Below are 13,292 nucleotides of genomic sequence, written 5' to 3'. Positions count from 1 at the left end.
TGGCTCCAAAAGGCTCAACAACTTGCTGCAAATGGCTCCAAAAGGCTCAACAACTTGCTGCAAATGGCTCCAAAACCTCTCCAACACCTCCACACTACACACTCACGTGCTACCCACACTTCAGTATGCAGGGGGCGGAGCTATAAACCGGGACACTTGTTTCGTATTGCGAAAAAAATTCATAAACCGAGGCAATTTTTTTTACGAATTTTCATTCGTAAACCGAATTTTCCGTTAACCGAGGCGTTCGTTAACCGAGGTTCCACTGTATATATATATATATATATAAAAATTTTGCATTGCATACAATAACAGACAGGCTTGTCATGCCACAACAGCGAATGACAGGCAAAGGAATATACATAGCTGTAGCATCGTAGGCAAGAGGAAAACAGGCACTTTTCATAATAGAGTAATAGCTTCACCTTACATCACCAGACAGGTATTCCTAACTGGTTCCTGAGATTAAGTATACTGCCTAGGCATGCAGAGTTAGCCAAGTAAACATATTGAATCAAGCTAGGCATATTTATCTATATCAGAACCTGAATTTAAGCTTTTGTAACAGTGAAGCTCATTTTTTTTGGGGGGGGGGGGGGGGGAGGGAGTTGTGCTCATTCCACAGTCTCAATAAGTGTATTAAAGTTGGAGCTGTATGTGAAGCGTAGATTTTGGAATATATAACTAAGTTTGAATATTTATGGTATAGTAATTTCTTCAAGAAGCACAACAAGCTAAAATGCTTAGAAATCTCTCAGGACCAGGATACCAGTAGCACTTAATACGCACAGTGTCTCTATTTCTCTCTCCGTAGAGATTTCAGTATGCTTAAAAGAGCACTATAGTGACAGAAATACAAATGTATATTCCCTTTCACTATCAGCAAAGTAAAAGGTGATTTTACTCATCTTTATTCCAGTGCCATGCAGGTCTCCTTGCAGCTGGTCCCACCCCCTCTCCACCTTCTTGGCTAAGATCATCAAACTTGATGATTGATGATGTCAGACAATTCAATGCTTTCCAGTAGGAAAGCATTGGAAGGCTATTGCGTGGAGACAGAGGGAGACGTGCAGGAGGGAGAGACAACCAAGAAAAGGTTGCTCCAGAGAAAAGACTCCACCTCAGACACCTGCAGGGCCCAAGGAAGTCTCCCTCCTGCACATAAAATGTACATTAACAGGAGGGTGGCAAAACAATAAAAATGATTACATGTATGTGTGTATGTAAGTATATGGTAGTGTGTATCACTGTGTTTGTCAGCGTGTGTGTATGTGTCAGTGTATATATGTGTTTATCTGTGTGTCACTGGGTATAGCTACATGTGTGCGTATGTATCTGTGTATATCTGTTTTTCTCTGTGTGTATGTGTCAGTGTGTGTATCTGTGTGTCAAAATGTGTATGTGTATCTGTGTAAGTATGTATGTATTTGGCAGTGTATGGTATATGTGCATACATCCCAGCAATCAAACACCAACACTACATGCAAACACACCAGATCAATCAAATGCAAACATTACATACAAACACACCCCTGCAGTCAAACACAAAAAGTATTTACAAAAACTCCCCTACGTTCAAACACAAATGCTACACACAAAAGTACATCTGCATTTAAAGCTAATGCTACATACAAACACACCACTGCATTCAAACACAAACATTACATGGCAGTGGTACATACATATACACCCATACATGCAGAAACACACATAATCCATACAAAAATATGCTAAGATTCCCAGCAGGAATAGTTTAAGGAAATCTGGTATATCCAATACCCATTCGGTGATTATAACTCTCCGTTCAGCGAAATAGAATAAGCTATTCCCATACGAAAAACAGCTTCCCAAGTAGATTCCCTTAGTAAAGCAGACAGATACCCAAACATCAGCCGAAGTCTAGATGAAGGGTACAACAGAACTAAGATTTTAATGATACCACACTGGCTTTTATGCAAGTCCCCATGCAAGGGGACCACCCAAAGAAACACAAGTTATACAGCCAATTATAGACAGAGAAATAGTAAAACACTCCCAGTACAAACATATACTTCCCTCCCCAGGTCAGGGGTTTTCAAATTCCAAAACAGTTCCACAGGTTTGGTGGGTTTTGCCAGTCTAGTTCGTAAAGTTACAAAAAACGAATAATCCCACGAACGGTTCCCCCTGGCTCCAAGCAGCGATTGTTCCCCTCATTTGTATGCACCAAAGTACCAAACAGCGCTCTCCTAGCTGTTCAGGAAATGAAGATCCAGTGTTCGTACGTTTGGGACCGGTGTTCGGGAAGTCGAGTGTCCGATTTTAGTTCCAGACACTCGACGACCAAGTTAGCACAAACAAGATGGCACAGGGAGAGGGTTCAATTGGGGTAGGCATTGAAGTTAACAAGCCAGGGGGGTGGTCTCTGTTCGGTAGTTACAGGGAAATAAAATAACCAAAAGAACTTAGTCATTTCTTCACAAATAGCATTGTTGGTGTTATATGACGGGTGGGGATTTATATTTTGGCCACCCTTGCACTAGTAGGGTTGCCCATAAAAATGTATTGCACCAAGGCCCTCTCTACATTAATCTCGCCACTGCTCCAAATACTCCAGAATTAACTCTATTATCATATTAATTTATCATGTGTTATATGTAATGTAATCTGATTTTATCTGATATATTACAGTAAACAGAGAGAATCGACAGTTGTAATCAGAATTATTTAAACCACATTGACAATCAGGTTTACTGCCAACATTTACAGACTTTTCGGTGTTTGCAATGAACAAATCAAACAAAAGCAATTGAAATAGCTCAGCATAACAAAGGCTTCAAGTGATTTCCCCAAATTCAACTGAAAAGGCAACTTATAATACAACTGTAATTAAAAAAACAAAGAAGCAAAATCAGATTTCGATTTTTGGGCCTTTATTGAACACGTGTCCAACAAAGCTAAATTGCTTTAAATGTTGACAATGCATCTAAAAGCATATAAATATAGAGGTTTTAGGAAACCAAAGAGGGTTTTATTGTAATATATAAATTCTTATTGGAATAAAAAGTACAATATTCCATTAGAGTACCACAAAGGGGACAATTAAATAATCAGGAAGGCACACCAATATGGTAAAATCTGTTATAACTATTATTATTATTATTATTATTATTATTATTGTTATTTCAAACCCTAGTTGATAAATTTAAAAAAATAATGTAACATTTATTGCATAGCTAAACATAAATGGAGTATGTTACTGCAATTGTTGTATAGATTGCTGTTATGGATTACCTAAAAATATGTACCTCAACACAATTTTAATGTTTATTTCATTAACCGTATGTAGAAAACCTAGAAAAATAAAAAGAAGGTTTTAGAGCTCAAATAGTACCCTTCATTATGCTTTATGCTTTACACTGAAATCTTAGAATAGAAACAGAAAATATATTTTTGTTACACATTTAAGATCCACAATAAAAAAAAATAATACTAACAATAAATAGATACCCTGCTTATATCTATTGGAAGGATTCTTATAACATTATGAAAATGCACATTTATAAAATGCAAATAGTATGATTACACTATATCTGTGTGTGCATTATACCCAGATACAGTAAGTAGAGTTATGCCAAGCATCTGTATAATGCTGTTGCAGTACTTACTGTATCGACTTCTCCTCTGACTTTTCTTTGCATGCTGTGCACATCGATCGGGAAGTGCTGCCTTATGATGCTCTTCTGACCACCCTAACGGTGCTTGCTGACCAGGAGACAAATGCTTTTAGGCTTGCTGATAGACAGAGGGATGCTCACGGCACCCCTCTACTCATACTAATATAAGACCATGAAGTTTGACTCTATGGCCAGGGCTGTATTTACATGTCAGGTGCCTGTAGGCACAACAGTCTAAAGTGTCCCCTGCTCTCCAACTCCAAAATAAGGCAGATAAAGTATAATTAATTTATTAACTGGACATTGCAGGCGTAAGAACATCTAAACAAAGAATAGTAACATGCCAACAAGCAAGGGACAAAGAATACAGAAATCTCTCAAAAATAAATAGATATCATAAAAAATGTAGCCTGCTGCTCAGCTAACCACTGTTGGAGCTTCACTATTTGTATGGATTAAGCATGTGGTAAGATCATTACTTGCTACTTATTTTGTTCACTCACTGCATGGTATACTAACAGCAGCAGATCCTTCATACTCCTTGATATATGTACTAATAATGCAGCACTTTACTGGACTCTGGGCTAACTGACTGTATTCATCTTGGCTGCTGCCATCCTGCTTGTTATAAAGCCTCCTTCGAGCTTGCTCTATGCTGACTCCAGTGGCTCTGCTAAGGAGCATCTGCAGCAACGCACTATACTAATACAGCTGATTTATATGTACACTGTGGATAATTTGGATCCCATTTAGTGTCTATTTTTGTTTTATTTTAGGATTTATTGTTCTTTTATTTTTGTCATTCATCCTCCTTCTCTCCTTTTTTTCACTAGAGATATCTATGGATATCTGAATTTATTTATTTACAAAATATTTTACTAGGAAGGCTACATTGAGATTTCTCTCATTTTCAGTATATCTTGTGTTTTTTTTTTTTTCTTTTTGTTGGTTTTTACATTATGAATATGCCCTAAATATGCATTTTGCTTTGTTTTATTATGGTTGTTTTTTTTATATGTAATGCACTTAATTATTATTTGATTTTTATGTGTTATCTAATTGCATATGCACTTTTTGTCTTACCAACCAATTTTCTGTGGTACTAGATAATTTTTATTTTTCTTGCTATAGTTTTTTTTTTTTTTTTGTAATAAGCATAGCTTTTTGCTTATACAGGTATTTGGTTAGTTTTTTTATGCCACTCTCCTTATTTATGTTTTGTGTTTTGACCAAAAACATCTAAAACACATATTCATATTTGACAACTGCATATGTATAAATGTGTGCATGTGCATATGTATTCTCTGTGTAATGCCTTAACTATGGTATCCTCTTACTTCCTGGTTCCACGGAGCCTAGCCACACCCCTGTATGACACGGTCTGCCTATTTAATCTGACTGCACCAGCTGATCAAGGCTGGATTATTGAACTACGTTCCGTACTCACGAACCGGCTACAACTTCGTTGTGAAAACCTCTGTTACCAGACCGGACTGAAAGACTGCAAGTTCCCTTCACCTCTCCTCATCCACAACTAAAAGCTTAACACTCTCCATCCAGGATAAACGCCTCTGAGGAGATCTCGGGAACCAGTGTTCTATGTGCCGGAAGCTAAGTAAAATCTCTGTGATAAGCATTGCATCTCAAGCTGTTATTTCCTGTCTCCAAAATCCTTCGATAATACAAAACCGTTACAGCTAACTTCAACTCATACTTTATCTCAGTTAGCTGCATCTGTCTTGCTTCGGTTAAAGTCTATGGAACAGCTATTGTGACTGCTTATCACCTAAACCGTTGATTCTACTAAGAGACTCTTTATTGATTCAGTGTCTGCAATTTACTATCGTTTACTCCTTAAAGCTACAGTGCCTGTAATTGTGGACTTCAGTTTTCATTTACTACTTAAAGCTACAGTGCCTGTAATTGTGGACTTCAGTTATCATTTACTACTTAAAGCTACAGTGCCTGTAATTGTGGACTTCAGTTATCATTTACTACTTAAAGCTACAGTGCCTGTAATTGTGGACTTCAGTTATCATTTACTACTTAAAGCTACAGTGCCTGTAATTGTGGACTTCAGTTATCATTTACTACTTAAAGCTACAGTGCCTGTAATTGTGGACTTCAGTTATCATTTACTACTTAAAGCTACAGTGCCTGTAATTGTGGACTTCAGTTATCATTTACTACTTAAAGCTACAGTGCCTGTAATTGTGGACTTCAGTTATCATTTATTACTTAAAACAACAGTACCTGTAAATTGGAATTAAAGTCATTACCTTTTACTTTTTATAATAAATATTCAAACTATACGAAATCTGCAGTTGTGTTCCTTCATAACAAATGTTTAGACGTGACACTCTGCTTGTAATGGTTTGTGCTTGAGTCTGTGTGTCTGTTTGCAGCTGTGTAAATGCATGCATGATTAAAGATAGATAGAAATGGTATGGGTAAAGGGTTGTTTAAAGGGTTGATGTTAGAGTTATATTACATAGTGTGTTTATAAAGATAACGATTGAGAGGGGATAAATTGTAGTCAGGGCTGGTGTAAGGATTTTTGTCACTCTAGCCAAAAATATTATTTGCCAACCACCCCCATGTTGTAGCATCATAATGTCCTATCCATATTAACTGCCTATGTAATGACATCATATATGCAGCATTCTTTTTTACAATATTTACATTAGTCCACAATACTTCACATTCATATACACACATTCATGCACACATACAGCCACATTCACACACTCACTTATTTGATTTGTATCAAAATCTTCATTCCTAGGGTCCCGTAGTTTGCTGCTGCACATGGGACAGGGAGCACACAGATGATGCACCCTTCTGGTGCATGTCCTAGCCTACTGGGATTAATGTAGCAGCCTACTAATGTGAGTTATATTAGTAGCTGTTAGAGTAGCTGTGAGTGATATGTTTGGGTATGGTGTTGTGTGTGGCGAATGTGTTATGTATGAGAAGTACATGTGGGAAGTAGAGGAATTTCCATTTACAAGATGGGAAGGGTTCAGGAGCACTAGTGGGGGGGATCAGCACCTATAGCAGCTGGTGAGGGGCAGTAGTGGGGGTGTAATCAGGACCTGTAGTGGGGGGTTAGAACCTGTAGTGTTAGAGGGTGTAGTGGGGGATTAGAATCTGTAGTGTGGGGGTTATGAGCTGTAAAGGGAGGTTAGAACATGTAGTAAGTGTTTATGGGCAATAGTGGGTGTGCTATGACCTGTAGTGGATGATTAGGGGTAATAGTGTGTGGTTGGGATCTGTAGTGGGGGGTTAGGACCTGTAGTGGATGGTTAGGGGCAATAGTGGGTTGGTTAGGACCTGTAGTGTGTAGTTAGGGGCAATAGTGGGACATTAGGACCTGCAGTGTGTGGTTATGGGCAATAGTAGGGTGGTTAGGACCTGTAGTGTGAGGGGGGAGGGGAGTTAGGACCTGAAGTGGGATGGGTAGGGACAATAGTGGGTTGGTTAGGACCTGTAGTGGGTGGTTAGAGGCAATAGTGGGAGGTGAGGACCTGTAGTGTGTGGTTATGGGCAATTGTGGAGTGTTAGGACCTGTAGTGGGGGCTTAAGGGCTGAAGTGGGGGGTTAGGGGATGTAGTGATTTAAAAAAGAGCTGAGGGGGAAGGTTACAAAAATATGTATTTTTTTTAATTAAACAAAAAGTTAAATAATGTTTGTTCTGCCTCCCTAAGGCTTACCTTAGGGATTTGCATAGTGTTGGCATGGATTGTGGGCTTGTTGTCATGTTACATTCAGGCCATCTTCACATGGCCATTACATTACAGGGTGATACAACATCTAAAAGCCTCTTCTTATGACCAGATCATCAATTAAAATAAAAATGAAAATCCAGCGCACTGCCCTATCTACTAAACAGCAACTTAGGTGCTGACATATTTTGTTAGTTTTTTTTAAAAAACACTTAATCTAGGCAAAACATAATGGGGGTTTAGTAACATTATATGATCATACATTGCATAAGCCTGCCACAACGTCAATGTACCCCATCTTTGGCAGGTCCTACTCTAACTGCCAAATGTCTGCTAAATTAGCTACTTACTTGGGGGGGGGGGAATTCCATCTTGAGTTCTCTGCAGTACAAGGCTAAATAGGGCCCTGGGAGGGAGGGCTTGTTGTCATGTTACATTCAGGCCATCTTCCCAGGGCCAATACATTACAGGGTGATGTAGTATCTAAAAGCCTCCTTCTTATGACCAGATCATCAAGTAAGACCAGGTCATCAAGTTGTTATACAATGTTCAGACGGAGCTACACTGCTGACTACATTACATGGAGGTTTGGAATGGTTTCAAAGCTTTACTGTGAGGTTCTCGTTCCCGTATCCTCAAGAGAGACTGGGACTTCTCAATCCTGTATCATCAAAGAGATCACAAAAGATCTGTGCCAGTTTTGTCTCCAGAGGAACATTCGCCAATAGGCTGAGTACCTACCCAGAGTGACCAACTTGATGGCCAACTGGTTCTCTTGATACTGGAGAGTCAGCAATGACGAGGATACTTCAGGACAGTCTACCCTTAGTGGTCAATTTAAATGGATCGTGTAATGTCTTGCAATGAATGTAGATCGCTCGAGAACTTTTGTGGGTCTCTTGGGTACCGTGAACTAGACATAATTATGTTTCTGTCTGGAAACATTGGTGTAGCCAGTGTCTGGCATGGAATTTTGATAACTTTTCTGTCCCTTTAGATGCCATTCTGAATTTCCTATCTTCTCCTTTTTTATGGAGGGTATGGAGTAGTTCACAATTGACCTATATAAATTGGCCTTTCTGCAGTCTATGCTCCCATACATGGCGTTCCCATTGGTAGAGATACTTTAGTATGACACTTGCTTCAGAGCTCTGGCTCTCTAGATTACCAAAACCCAAATAATCTAATTTTAGGGACATTTCAGTTATCTTTAATTTTCTCAAGAACATGCCTTCCAAAAAGGTTTTGTTGTTACGACAACTTTTTGCCAAGTTCACCCTGCTCTTAAGTCTAATACTGTGCCATCTAGTGTGTGACATTCACGCATTAGATGCTGGTGCTTTATCTTTTACCCTGGAGGGAGTCTCTTTTTCTATTTCCACAAGGACCAAAGTTAATTCAGATTCAATTTTTCATTCATTTTTTCAAGTCTAACCTATTTTATGTGTTGCTACGTGCCTTTCACAGTATTTGTCAATTTGACAATGTATGTTTTAGTGAGACAACTTCTCATTTCCTATGCTCCTCCTCTTCTTCCAGTCTTTTCTGTCACTCTCTCTATGTCGATTCAGTGGATTTTTTTATTTAGTGGGTATCTCCCTTTTTTTCTGTGTGCATTCGTAATGTGGAGCTGTGGCTTCCAGTGTTTTTGTGGTGATAGCCTCTCTGATGGATATCTTACGGTCCACGGACTGGACTACAGAGTCCATGTTCTGTACTTTTTACATTTCTCTAGTTATCCCACTCTATCTTTGCTCTCTCTGCATTAAAATTGCAAAATATGTAGTTTCCGATAATCATAATGTTAATAAAGACAGGATGCGAATAATCCCTCCCCCACCCCCAGTCTCTGTTCTCAGTCTGTGGCCTTGTTTATCCTGTTGCAGTTTGGTGATTATTCATGTATTTATTTACCTTCTCACTTTATTTTTCCATCAATTGTTTTAATGTGCTTCATGATATCTCACATTGTATTGCTGATGTGTTTTTTCATTTGTTTATGCTGCAGTCAATCTGTTGTCTGTTTTGAGGTGTTTAATTTATTATTCTAGTTAGCATATGTTTATAACAAATATTATCTATATACTATATATTGATATTATGTTAGAATGTATTTGCATGGCTATTCTACATTGAATGTGTATTGTTATTACACTTGATTTTTTTCTCTTTTCTTTTAGTGTAAAGCCAATGTTTTAGAGGGCTCTTTCGCATGGACTTCCTTGTGTTTGCTGTTCTTATCTAGCTGCACGTTTGCAGCATTCTATGATGTTCTGCATTTCAGCATCAGTTCTTTGCTTCATGTTATAGTATTGGTATATCATGTCATTAAACCTCAAAGAACGAGAAGGTAGTCAAAAGGATGTGTGGTTATATGTGTGTTCTTTTTGTTTTATTGGTTGTTCTTTACATTACATCACTTTGCTGATGTTGGAGGTTGAGTAAATAAAGTAATACAAAATATTCGCCCCCTGTCTGTGTTAAAATTCAGATTATCAGACACTAATGCTAAGATAATCTACTATTGAATTGCTCCAAGTATAAAATAATTTCAAATGATTACATGTTGTTCTGACACTCCCAAATATTAAAAATAAAAGAATAAAGCAGATGGTGCAGTATGTTGTGAATCTTTAAAAAAATGATAATTTTATTGCACTTAACTTGATATATAGAAATTTACAGCATATAACATAAAATCATTACCACATAGATTTCCAGGTTGACATGCCCTATGCATGCATTTAGACTGGTGTAGATCCACAATCAGGTGACAGTGAGCAGAGTTAAAAAAAAATACTACAGCGGGCACACAACAGTGCAGGGATAAACTGATGGATTAATTCCCCACTGGACCCCAGAGAGAAGATCCCTGTGCAAGAATGTGTAAATGTGTGAGAGTATCTGTCAGTGTGTGTGTGTGTGTGTGTGTATCTCAGTGTGTCAGTGTGTCTGTGTGTCTGCAAGTCAGTGTGTCTGTCAGTGAAGTCAGTGTGTGTCTGTCAGTGAGTATGACTACTAATATCTACTTAATTGGGTTTTGACAACCTGGTCTTTAATGCACCTGGTTTTCACTGTGAGAGTGCGGTATCCTTTATTTTTGAATGTGTGTGTCTGTCAGTAAGGGTGTCTGTCAGTGAGTGTGTCTGCCAGTGAGTGTGTCTGTCACTGTCTGTGTCTATAAGTGTGTGTGTGTGTGTGTTGAGAGTGTGTGTCAGTATCTGTCAGTGAGTTTGTCAGAGAGTGTGTCTGTAAGTGAGTGTGTCTGTCAGTGTGTTTAAGAAGTTTTACTGTATATCCCATAATCTATTTGGCAAAGAGCACCTTTTGCAGATGTTATGGGTGACATGACATCTCTCTTCTCTACATATAATGTTTGCTATAATTGTGTCAGCTGAATTTTATTTATGTGTAAGAAGCATTTAATATGTATATAGTACAATTTATTGGACTGCATCCACTGTTTCTGCCCAAGTTGGGGAAGTACGATGTTTGTTTAAATACAATCAACAAACAACCAATATTATCTTTTGGCTAAATTAAAGAACAATTTGCTTTATGAATTAAAGTGCTATTTACTGTGGTGAGACTGAAACTTCATGGCAAAGTATATAGTCAAAAAGTTGGAAAATTTCCTTTGAAACATTTTAATTGTGTGTGCCTTTGTCTGCGCAGTTGCCCCCTATTGCTTTCTTTGGACTGTCTGACAGACCAAAATGTGCATTACCAGAGAGGCTTGTCTGTCTGAATAGCTGATATTACAGTAATACTACGGTGTAACTACTAATACTACATTATCACGTAGTAATACTGCAATGTAGTGTTAGAAACCATGAGAGACTGCCTGCGCTGTACCAAATTTAACAAGAAACTATTCCAGATTTACGTTCACACAAACATTCATGGTGTTCAAAGTTTTGAATCAGGGAAAAAATTTGCACAAGAGAAAATGTCTGCGCACACCAAGTAAGAAAGATTAGAGGGAACATTGCTTGTGAAGTATAATGTACATAAAACACTTAAGCGGACACTCTCAGCACCATAAACTCTCTGTCTTATGTTGTCTAGAGTGTCCTGGTGCCTTCAACCAATGTATGGCCAAACTAATAAGGAATGGATTCAGATAAAGTGGAGCTCTTCTTGGTGCCAAGAGACTGCTCCCAGGGTCACATTATGATGTCAATTACATCCAACCTGTAAGCCACTGATTGGCTGAGAGTGTGTTTTTACATTTCACTGAATACAATGCAAGGATATATATATATATCGGGCCAAGTGATTGAATTTCTCCTTATATATTAAAATTCTTATAAATACTCAAACATTTCTGAATGAAAAAGTCCTACAAGTGAAAATAGAATGAATTAAGAGCGGTACAGCTATAAATAGGTGACTTTGTAAATAACTCACTGTGTCAAACACTCTAATAGTTATTGTTTACACCTACAGATCCCAGCAAAATGCTTATTTAATGGATCTTCGTGAGTTGTACAATAACACCCTAGCTTTAAATCATGTTGTGAAGTTACTGTTCTAACGTTTTATGCTATTAATGTAATGAATCATTTAGTGAGCTTTTTCATTAGAAAAAAAACACAATGCAAAAAAAATCAGCTAATACATAACGTATACAACTATGACAAAACATATGATATTTTAATTAGCTTTCATTTTGACTATTCTATTCCAATCATTTGCCTTTAGCAAAACTGAATTGAAAGCAGGACAAAGGGAGATTGAATTACTCATACTGATCTCAATAGGTACTTGTTTACAATGTGACTATTTAACATTCTTGCATGACAGTTTGTGTTATGTTCCTGTATATCTAAACAGGAAAACAACGCCAAGTAGAAGTATTACTCTCAACTGGTCATTAGTAAATACACACCCACCCCTTGCAGCTCTACTAACACAGCATATTCTCAGACAGTTCGCTGTTAGCAATACATAAAAGCTAAATAAATTTAAACATTCTGAGTACAGTTCAGGATTTCATTATTCAAAATGGATGAAAATCTGACAATGGCTTTTCCAAGAGACATTATTTTTAAAGATCTTAACCTATTGAAAATTCATCACAGTGAAGATTTTCAAAGCCTTGTCCCTCAGACCAGTAATAACCACACTTACAGTATGCATGCTTCAAGCCAGCAGCAGATTCCTTATCTACAGGTTTCAGATTGGGCATCTGCCTATTCAGGATCCCCCCCTCCATCCACAACACACAACCCAGCTTTTCACCCAGGAGAGTGCCAGCAACCCAGCTGACAGAAGATAACAGCTACTTGATTTCTGTGTGATCTGTTTACATCCTGATCCACTGAAAAGAGAAAAATAGCAGACCCCAGCAGACGATAAACAGTTAATCCTTCAGGTATTTCTGTCACAAACATAGCACATTATCGACACATCAGTGATAGTATTTTATTGGGTCTGGGAGCAGACATCTTTCTTTGTTTCAGTATTGCTTAGCAGTTTTCCTGCACCTGCTCTCCTCCTTTTAGCAATCAGTGTGCACAAATGGAGAGCACTAAGCACTATAAAGCAACAGATTATTACACCGTGTTTGCAAGCAATTCTTACCTTCGTTGGCTGTCACATCCTCTTCACATGCACAGCCCAATGTTTTCTATCGATACTGATTCCTCCAAACTGCCATCAGGAAAAAAAAAAAAAAAAACAGCTCCTCATTGCATCTTACAATCCTTTATTTGGGGTCAGGTAGTGTATCAAGCCCTAGTTCGAACACTTTGACTTTGACACGCTCCCTGTTCAAAATGTCTGGAATAGTTCCCAAGGAGAAGAAAATGCCAAGCCCACTTCAAACAGCCTGGCTGGGAAATAGTTAGCTAGAGCATATTTGAGTCACCATGACTGTGGTTTAAAAGATGTGTTAGCTGGCATTGAT

At 38.1% G+C, this 13,292-nt stretch overlaps 1 protein-coding gene across 1 annotated transcript in view; it reads right to left on the bottom strand.

The window, feature by feature from the left end:
- Nucleotides 1–13,009, bottom strand: part of KCNMB2 (potassium calcium-activated channel subfamily M regulatory beta subunit 2) — a 547,710-nt gene extending 534,701 nt beyond the window's left edge. Inside the window, exon 1 of the mRNA XM_063441048.1 lies at nt 12,968–13,009. The gene's annotated coding sequence lies outside the window, so the exon portion shown is untranslated. The remainder of the gene's footprint in view (nt 1–12,967) is intronic.
- Between the last annotated feature and the right edge of the window lie 283 nt (nt 13,010–13,292).

Source organism: Pelobates fuscus, chromosome 2, assembly GCF_036172605.1.
Source record: "Pelobates fuscus isolate aPelFus1 chromosome 2, aPelFus1.pri, whole genome shotgun sequence".
NCBI lineage: Eukaryota > Metazoa > Chordata > Amphibia > Anura > Pelobatidae > Pelobates > Pelobates fuscus.
Note: the sequence above shows the minus strand (reverse complement) of the source record. Positions and strands in the feature narration are given on the sequence as shown.